Source organism: Salmo salar, chromosome ssa01 (assembly GCF_905237065.1).
Source record: "Salmo salar chromosome ssa01, Ssal_v3.1, whole genome shotgun sequence".
Classification (NCBI taxonomy): domain Eukaryota; kingdom Metazoa; phylum Chordata; class Actinopteri; order Salmoniformes; family Salmonidae; genus Salmo; species Salmo salar.
This window is the reverse complement of record NC_059442.1, coordinates 84,452,828-84,462,693: the sequence shown is the minus strand read 5'-3', so window position 1 is coordinate 84,462,693 and position 9,866 is coordinate 84,452,828. Positions and strand designations below refer to the sequence as shown.

Here is a 9,866-nt window from a genome sequence, read left to right as displayed (position 1 = left end):
AAGAGCTTAGTTATTCTAAACAGATTCACTAAGGTGTTTTTACTTTGTGTATTAACAAAATCGATAAGGGAGCAGGTCCGCAAAGACCTGAGGTACATGTGCACTACCATAAATAAAACTAGCTTAATAATTGAGGTCAGTGTTTTTCTTTGTGAAGTGGCCGAGAGGTTATTAAGAAGGGATATAAATAGGTGCTGTGAGATAGGACGGTGATTTTGTGCAAATAGGATAACTTAAATGGTTAATTAACGAGTGGTAAATTAACCATAGATCCGAGTCAAGAGACATACCTAAATAAAGTCCTAAATTGAGGAGAGGAGAGGCTATAAAAAAGGTTTTGTGAGATAGGACGGTAAATTCTATGCGAACAAGATAACTCAAATGGTCAATTAACAAGAGTGAATTAACCATAGATCCGATTCAAAAGACAGCACTGAAATAAAGTCCAAAAAGGAGGAGAGGCGAGAGCATTAAATTCAACAGAACAAGGTAAACTAATTATAGATCCAAATTAACCTCTCTAGGCTAGGCGGGACGAATTCGTCCCACCTACGTAACAGCCACTGCTATCCTGTGGCGCGATTTTCAAAACCTTAAAAATCCTATTACTTCAATTTCTCAAACATATGACTATTTTACAGCCATTTAAAGACAAGACTCTCGTTAATCTAACCACACTGTCCGATTTCAAAAAGGCTTTACAACGAAAGCAAAACATTAGATTATGTCAGCAGAGTACCAAGCCAGAAATAATCAGACACCCATTTTTCAAGCCAGCATATAATGTCACCAAAACCCAGAAGACAGCTAAATGCAGCACTCACCTTTGATGATCTTCATCAGATGACAACCCTAGGACATTATGTTATACAATACATGCATGTTTTGTTCAATCAAGTTCATATTTATATCAAAAACCAGCTTTTTACATTAGCATGTGACGTTCAGAACTAGCATACCCCCGCAAACTTCCGGGGAATTCGCTAACATTTTACTAAATTACTCACGATAAACGTTCACAAAAAGGATAACAATTATTTTAAGAATTATAGATACAGACCTCCTCTATGCACTCGATATGTCCGATTTTAAAATAGCTTTTGGTGAAAGCACATTTTGCAATATTCTAAGTACATAGCCCAGGCATCACGGGCTCGCTATTTAGACACCCGGCAAGTTTAGCACTCACCATAATCATATTTACTATTATAAAAGTTTGATTACCTTTTGTTGTCTTCGTCAGAATACACACCCAGGACTGCTACTTCAATAACAAATGTTGGTTTGGTCCAAAATAATCCATCGTTATATCCGAATAGCGGCGTTTTGTTTGTGCGTTCCAGACACTATCCGAAATAGTAAAGAAGTGTCGCGCGCATGGCGCAATTCGTGACAATAAAATTCTAAGTATTCCATTACCGTACTTCGAAGCATGTCAACTGCTGTTTAAAATCCATTTTTACGACATTTTTCTCGTAGAAAAGCGATAATATTCCGACAGGGAATCTCCTTTTCGGCAAACAGAGGAAAAAATCCCAAAGGCGGGGGCGGTCGTGGTCACGCGCATAAGCCAGTGTCCCTTGATCGGCCACTTGAGAAAGGCGATAATGTGTTTCAGCCTGGGGCTGGAATGACGACATTCTGTTTTTTCCCGGGCTCTGAGAGCCTATGGAAGACGTGGGAAGTGTCACGTTAGAGCAGAGATCCTTAGTAAATGATAGAGATGGAAAACAAGTTCAAGAAATGGTCAGACAGGCCACTTCCTGTAAAGGAATCTCTCAGGTTTTGACCTGCCATTTGAGTTCTGTTATACTCACAGACACCATTCAAACAGTTTTAGAAAATGTAGGGTGTTTTCTATCCATATGTAATAAGTATATGCATATTCTAGTTACTGGGTAGGAGTGGTAACCAGATTAAATCGGGTATGTTTTTTATCCAGCCGTGTCAATACTGCCCCCTAGCCCTAACAGGTTAATAGATTGGAATTAAACAAAACAAGGTAAGATAATCATAGACCCAAATTAGTAGTCATAATAGAACAAAACCAGGTTAAAATGGGAAGTAAAGGGTCAAAAGACATAGGGAGAAATTCGTAAATTGGAAGGCGAAATATAGTAATAGAATTATGAGGGAGGAGGTCAGAGTCATGATCGTATTAATATAGATCGCCTATCTAAATAACAACGATAGAAGGGGATGTCAGATCTTTAGGGGGCGCACATCTAGGTCTGATTATCCATTGAAGGAGGGAAACCTAATATAGCGGAGTGAGATACGTGATATTAATGAGTCAATAATTGCAAGGAAAGACAGAAAAATAGGCTGTTAACTAGGGCTTTACGACCCCTGGAAAATTGCTTATAGTCGTAGACGTATGCAACCTAATGTCCGATCAAAAGTCACCTCTATAGATAAAGTTTCAAGAAAGAGATACACATAGCAGCACATAGACACATTGGGAAATTTCCACAGGGGTAAGAGGATGATTGCGTGTGAGATAGATATGGGTCAAAAGCCATATACATGTGAGACCTAATAGATCTATCAAAAGTCATAAAAGTAATTATTCTAAGATCCTAGAGGAAATTAACAGTAGGTAGAAGAAGACACATTGGGAAGTTTCCACAGGGGTAGGAGGATAATTGCGTGTGAGATAGATATATTGACCAGTCAAAAGCCATAAGTAACAACGCAAAAATGGGCTGTTTACGTTTGAAATATATTTTTTCCCTCGTTCATGACGAGAAGTCCGGCTGGCTTACATCATGTGCTAACGAGACGGAGATTTTTGGACATAAATGATGAGCTTTTTTGAACAAAACTACATTCGTTATGGACCTGTGATACCTGGAAGTGACATCTGATGAAGAGAATCAAAGGTAATGGATTATTTACATAGTATTTTCGATTTTAGATCTCCCCAACATGACGTCTAGTCTGTATCGCAACGCGTATTTTTCTGGGCACAGTGCTCAGATTATTGCAAAGTGTGATTTCCCAGTAAGGTTATTTTTAAATCTGGCAAGTTGATTGCGTTCAAAAGATGTAAATCTATAATTCTTTAAATGACAATATAATATTTTACCAATGTTTTCTAATTTTAATTATTTAATTTCTGACGCTGACTTGACTGCCGGTTATTGGAGGAAACGATTTCCTCAACATCAATGCCATAGTAAAACGCTGTTTTTGTATATAAATATGAACTTGATAGAACTAAAAATGCATGCATTGTCTAACATAATGTCCTAGGAGTGTCATCTGATGGAGATTGTAAAAGGTTAGTGTATCATTTTAGCTGGTTTTATGGTTTTGGTGACCCTGTCTTTGACTTGACAAAACATTACACACAACTCTTGTAAATGTACTGTCCTAACATACTCTAAATTTATGCTTTCGCCGTAAAACCTTTTTGAAATCGTAAAACGTGGTTAGATTAAGGAGATGTTTATCTTTCAAATGGTGTAACATAGTTGTATTTTTGAAAAATTTGAATTTTGACATTTATTTGGATTCAAATTTGCCGCTCTTGAAATGCACCTGCTGTTGATGGAGTGCACCACAGGTGGCACGCTAGCGTCCCACCTAGCCCCAAGAGGTTAAAACCTCTGAGTAATAGCTTATTGTTGGACACATGTGAGACCCAATAATCTATCAAAAGTCATAAAAGTAAGTATTCTGAGTTCCTAGAGGAAATTACCAGTAGGTAAGAGATACACATAGAAATAATTGAATCAGAGTTTTAAAAAGCACATAGAATAAGAAGATAATTATTTGTGTGTGAAATAGATATATTGACCAGTCAAAAGTCGCAAGGATCTAAAAATAAGCATTATTTATGGCCGTATACATGTGAGATATAAATAATGTGTCAGGATCCATACGAATAACTATTCTTCAATTCTAGATTAAGTATGATAACAGTAGAGCACACACATAGATTGTGAGATTTAACTATAATAACAGATTATAGAAACACACACATAGATTGTGAGAATTGGAGCTAATATTGAGACTTAAACGATAACTGGTCAATAATATATTAGGCGGAAAACATAATATAGAAGGCGAGATATATATATATTTTTTGAATTATAAGAAAGTAGGTCAGGGACATAATTTGTATGAATATAGATCGCCTGTCGAAATACATTTTAGAGGGGATAATCGAGATCTACCGGAGGCGTGCAAAATAGGTCTGATTATTCCAAACAGGAGGAAGGAGGTTACACCCATAGAAAGTGAGAATACATATAAGAAAATAAATAAATATAGTAATTAAGTAACCATGGGTGGCAAATCCTCAAAGGGGGTGCAGGAATTAACTGGAGATGAGCGTTATATGGAATTAAAAGATAAAAGAAAAATGATTTCGGTCCAATGTGGAGAAGGAAGTATGAATTTGATGGAAGTTTGGACGTAGAAAAGTTGGGACTAATGATAAGAAAGATACATAAGGTATGTGGGGACAAGACAGGGAAACAGCATGTCGAGGGTTAGACATAGCCAGGGTGTGGCTGTCTGAAGTCCGGAGAAGAAGGCAAGAAGGCAAGTGTAGAGAAAGAGAGAGAGAGTGTTTGAAGAAGGATATCAGCAGGGGAAAAAATGATGTGCGTGTGAGAGGTTTATTGACCAGTTAAAAGTCATAAGAAGCGGTGACTCGTATATGTGTGAGACCTAATAACTTATCAAAAGTCACAATAGTAATTATTCCTAAATTCTGAGAAGGAGAAAAAGTGAGACAGAGACAACGAGGAAGCGAGCAGAGGATGAAAAGAAAAAGGAAGTTACTAAGAAAGTTGAAAAGTAAGTTTGGCGATTTATATGTTATTTTTAAGTCTTGGACATTTCCTAAGTGTGAAGCTGAAAGAGAAGAGAAAGTTGAAAAGTTTGGTTTTACTCTTACAATAGAGGAAAGGCAGAACGTTGTTTGAGTAGAGGTTATATTTTGGCCAACTGGTAAGAAGAGGAGAGTTGGTTGTGCGCGCTGGACTATATTTAGCTGTAAGGAATTCAGGTCTGAATAGTTGGATCGTAAAAGTTTTGTGATAGTTTCTGATTGTTGTTTATGGGTTTTATTGTTTAGGTAAAAATAGTGAATTTGAGCAGGAAGTTCATGTATTCTAACATTATAATCTGTTTCCATTACATGGAACAATGTCAGGTCAGTAAAGTGGATTGCAGGTTGAGTTAATTTTTATTTTAAAAGGACAGTGCACATTAATCACAGTTGTGTGTGTCTAATGGCAGGGTATTCCAGAAAGGGGAAGCTCTTACACTGAAAGCAGATTGACTTAAGGGAATTATACAGTCATCTCTCACGGCGGACCTTGTGGATCTGCGGCCATAAGGTTTGGGTTTTCCGTCTAACAAAAGTTCTGAGTGGAGGGGAAGCCTGAACATTTAGAATCCTGTATACAAGACATGCATCAGTGTATTGCCTAAGATACTTTCTTTCAATTCAGGAGTTCATGCTTTTTGAGAATGTAACAGTGACGAGGGCTATGGGGCTTCCTATCAAGGACTTTGAGAGACTATTTACAGACTGAATGGGTTTTAATGTTGTAAAGCAAGCGTGGGTCAAATTATTCAAGTAGTATATTAAGTAGGGGAGGTTCATAGATTTGAAGTACGATGAAATTATCATTATTATTAGGTTTTGTTTGTAGTCAACGTGTGGGTTTCTGAATTGGTATAGTATAATGAATGCTGACCAAGTGGTGGTGTTTTTTTTCTCTGGGAAAATAAGTGTTTCATTGTCTCTTTTTGGAAGGTTTCCTAGGGCTATAATCTTGGAGGGAGCAAGTGAGATAGAGGCATATTTCTACCAAATTGAAAAAGGCCTGGAAATGTTTTGTTTGTTTTTAACTAGGGTTAGCAAATACCCACACACAACAAATAGTGTATAACTATTTGTTGGTGTTTTTAAAATACTATGTTTGGGTTTGGCGAGATTTCCATTTGCTGAAGGGCCACGATATCTTAAAGGGGCATGCACACATATGGAATTTTAGAAGTTTTATTTTCTGAGTTTTAATTAAATATGTGATAAGGGAATGTTCTGGGAACCTGGGATCCAACATGTAGAAAATGTGTGATGGCTTTTGCTTTAATTTGTCTAATATAACAAGAAACACTGTTTTGAAAGGGTGGTATGACTTTTGACCTCTATCATGGCACTCCTTTGTGGTCTGATCAGCCTCATGGGAGGGCCATTTGGATGATGAATTTAAGGTCATTTGTAATACTGGTTTTAAGGTAATTTGTGTAAATGATAATTATGATGGAGTTTATAGTTCTTTGACATATTTGTAATTTCAACCGATGAGAATAAAGTGATAGAGCCATAGAGAGAGCAGAGAGAAAGTTTAAAGCTAGACACAGGGATACCGGAGATGTTTTGGTTAAAATGAGTGACAGATGTGGGATTTATTAAAGCAATTTTACCTGAAACTGTTACTCATAAATATATTTGAGATTGACGGATTTGGGAAAGAAAAGATACGTAAGAAAGATAGAGAGAAAGGCAGAAGGAGAAGGGCTCCCCCGCACTAGTAGGAACAGGAGGGGGGCCAGGAGGAGCGCAAGATAGAGAGCAGAAGGTAAGAATCTCATAATAAGCCAGGATTGAGAGAAGATAGAAGTGATACAGAATGGTTAGATAACAGTTACTGAGTGGAGAGCAGCATAGTTAAGTTATAGGCAGGTATAGATGAAAACTGAAGTGTAGAAGCGAGAACTTAACCTGGGGTCCACTCAGACGTGGGGCCCGATTAATGACAGGATGATTTATTTTTAACTTAGGCACAGGAAGAAGAGTTAGAAGCGGTACCCTCCGTGTTATGGTCCCAAGGACCCGTTGATGTGGGGTTAATTAAAGGAGGTAAAGCTATGACAGCCAGAGATAAGATAGAATGGAATTAGGAAAGCGGATGTGGGAGCGAAACAGGCAGGTCTTAAACAGCAGGAGTCAACACAGCAGTTCTTAAAAGAGGAAGTAAACATAGACAAAGCTATATTAAAATTGTCAGTCTAGAGCACCAGTGAAAGAGATTTCGAAATGGGAGAAGTTAGGAGCAATTTATATAAGGACGGTATTTGGTATCATGATAAGTAACCAATACTACCTAAGTCATTGTTTAGATATGCGGCAAGGTTGATACATGGGCAGAGCCATGTGTCAACAGGGGGATAGTAGAGCAGGTGGTAGAGCAGGTTAGGAAACACTTTGTGGCCTATTGGATAATAAAGTACAATTTTTTTTTATATAATAGATAAGTATATTAAATGGGAAGAAGCGTTCCCAACTTACTGGGAGGATACGATTAGGGTAGCTAAAATATTAGGTCCAGATATTATCCCTAGAGTTGGTTTACTAGGATCTATCTCTTTAAATGATGGATTACATTTTAGCTGATCAGGTAAACCATATAGAATGCCAGAGGTAGTGAGACCAGAACAGGTAGACATAGAAGTTGAAGATATGCTAACAGAACACATGAGAAGACTGTTTGTTAACCAAACCCGTATGTCTGAGATTTTGTGTCCAACAGGTGAATTACAGGAGAAGGTGATTCACTCAATCCAACCAGGAGACTGGGTGTGGATCCAGTCCCTGTGGAGAAAAGAACTGGAAGCAGCCATGGTGGGAGGGGCCATACCAAGTGCTCCTGGTAACAGCCTTCGTGGTGAGAATAGCTGAAAGAGCTACCTGGGTTCATATCACACATTGTGGGAGGGTAAGACACACTGACACTGTCGAACAATCACAGAGTTAGGAGAAGAACCGAATACCAATAAGGTTCGGGGGTTACCTCTCTAACGAAGATTCCCTAACCCGCCCGATCCTCACTGTGTGCGTTCATAGAAGTGAAAGTGTGGGTTTGCCTCTAGCCAGTGCTATGTTCTCCGGGAGGGGGTGGGGCTTTACAGCGGTACTGGTCAGTCTGAGCTGTCTGATTGTGGGAGCCATATTCCTAAATACACCATGAACCACTCGAGAAGTCAGAAAGTGGTAACTTGACCCATAGTGTAGAAGATGAGGATTTTTTATGGCCTAGGTACAAAAGGTCACTCGATCTGGATAAAAAGGAAGTGAGAGTAGAGTTAGGGAAGGATGTCTCAATAGAGTTCTATGCAGACCAAATGGGGTCCCTAACCTCCTGGCAGTCTAGGACTCTGACTTCATGGGGAAGATATCTGTGTAGATCCCTGTGTAACTTATGGACTCAGGTCATAGCTCACACAGGGAGAGAAGGCTATGTCAATCCACACACCCAATATAGAAACAGATGGAGTATAGTGAAGGCCAGGGTTTTTGACTGCAATCCAGAGCAAGGGAAGTATTGCTTAAAGGTATGAATTACCATTAAAAGCGTAAAGAAAGAGGATTTAGGGTTATGGTATGTTGGCCTTGACCAGACCAGTGTCGACACTGTGGTACCATTCTGAGTAGTAGAGGTTAGGACAGGAGATAGTTCTACTGCCAGCCAGAATACCAGTAGTACCCCTGATAAAACGGACATTACTCGTGTAGTCATCCAGAGCCAAGGACCGGTGAGGATAGTTCAGACGAAAGATCTTAAGGAAGTGATTGAGGTGGAGACTTGGTTTGGGGATTCCAACCTATGGCTGGAAGGGATTCAGTATACAGCTAGATCAGTAGCTAAAGAGGAATGTTATGCCTGTGCAACAGCCAAACCTCAGTTGACAACCATCCCCTTTCCACTCGATGGAATTCATTTACCAAGGGGAATGGCCTGTATGGTAAAGCTGTTCATGAAGGCAGGGAAGCCAGACAATAACAGTTGCACTGATCTGCATTATCTGTATCCTATGTGCCCATTAGATCCAGACTTCCCCCTTTTACAGTCGCCGGAGGAGACTATTATTGTCTGACCCGATACAACACTCACGGGCGGAATGTAGGGGAAGTAGGAACATGCAATAGGACAGAGAACGTGACGATGACTGAAACTATGAGGGAACTGACTGGGTGGTTGAGTCCCGAGGACTTCAGTAAGATAAAAAAGTCCTAGAGCGGTTGTCTGGTGGATGTGTGGGGGTAAGAAGCTGTGGCCTAGCCTGCCTACGAATTGGACCGGTACTTGTGCATTGGTACAGTTCGGCATGCCCTTCACCCTTATCCAACACAAAGACCTAGTGCCAGGTAGAAGAGAGAGGAGGGGCGCTCCGTCAGGGTCGTCCGACGATAGAGTTTACCTTGATAGCATTGGAGTTCCAAGGGGGGTGCCTGATGAGTTTAAAGCTAGGAATCAGATATGGGCTGGATTGGAATCAAGTCTTTTTTGGTGGTCGACTCTCAATAAAAATGTAGATTGGATAAATTACATTTATTATAACCAGCAGCGTTTCATCAACTATACCAGAGATACGATTCAAGGGTTAGCAGAACAGACGGCTGCGACTACTTTGATGGTATTACAGAATAGAATAGCTTTGGATATGCTTCTGGCTGAAAAGGGTGGTGTGTGTATGATATTCGGATCTGAATGCTGTACTTTCATCCCTGAGAACACAGCTCCAGATGGATCAGTGACCAAGGCCCTGGCCGGTCTAAACAATTTAGCTCAGGAGTTAGCAGAAAATTCCAGGGTGGACACGGCACTCACGGGATGGTTCGATAGTACGTTTGGAAAATGGAAAAAGGTTGTAATCACTTTGTTGTGGGCTGCTTTCACCGGTATGACTGTGTTGATATTATGTGGTTGTTGTTTGGTCCCTTGTGTGAGAGGTTTCATTTCCAGGGCTCTGGAGAGATCGATGACGGAGCAGATGGTGAGATACGGACCGATTCCAAGTTCAGACCAGTGGGATGACAAATACCTCCCGCCGGGCCTGGT

General features: G+C 39.8%; 1 long non-coding RNA gene across 1 annotated transcript; it reads left to right on the top strand.

The window, feature by feature from the left end:
* Positions 1 to 3,609: 3,609 nt before the first annotated feature.
* LOC123744600 (uncharacterized) lies at positions 3,610 to 8,283 on the top strand. The gene is made up of 2 exons (XR_006770962.1): positions 3,610 to 4,809; positions 5,254 to 8,283. It is a non-coding gene; the product is annotated as an uncharacterized lncRNA (long non-coding RNA).
* Positions 8,284 to 9,866: the final 1,583 nt, after the last annotated feature.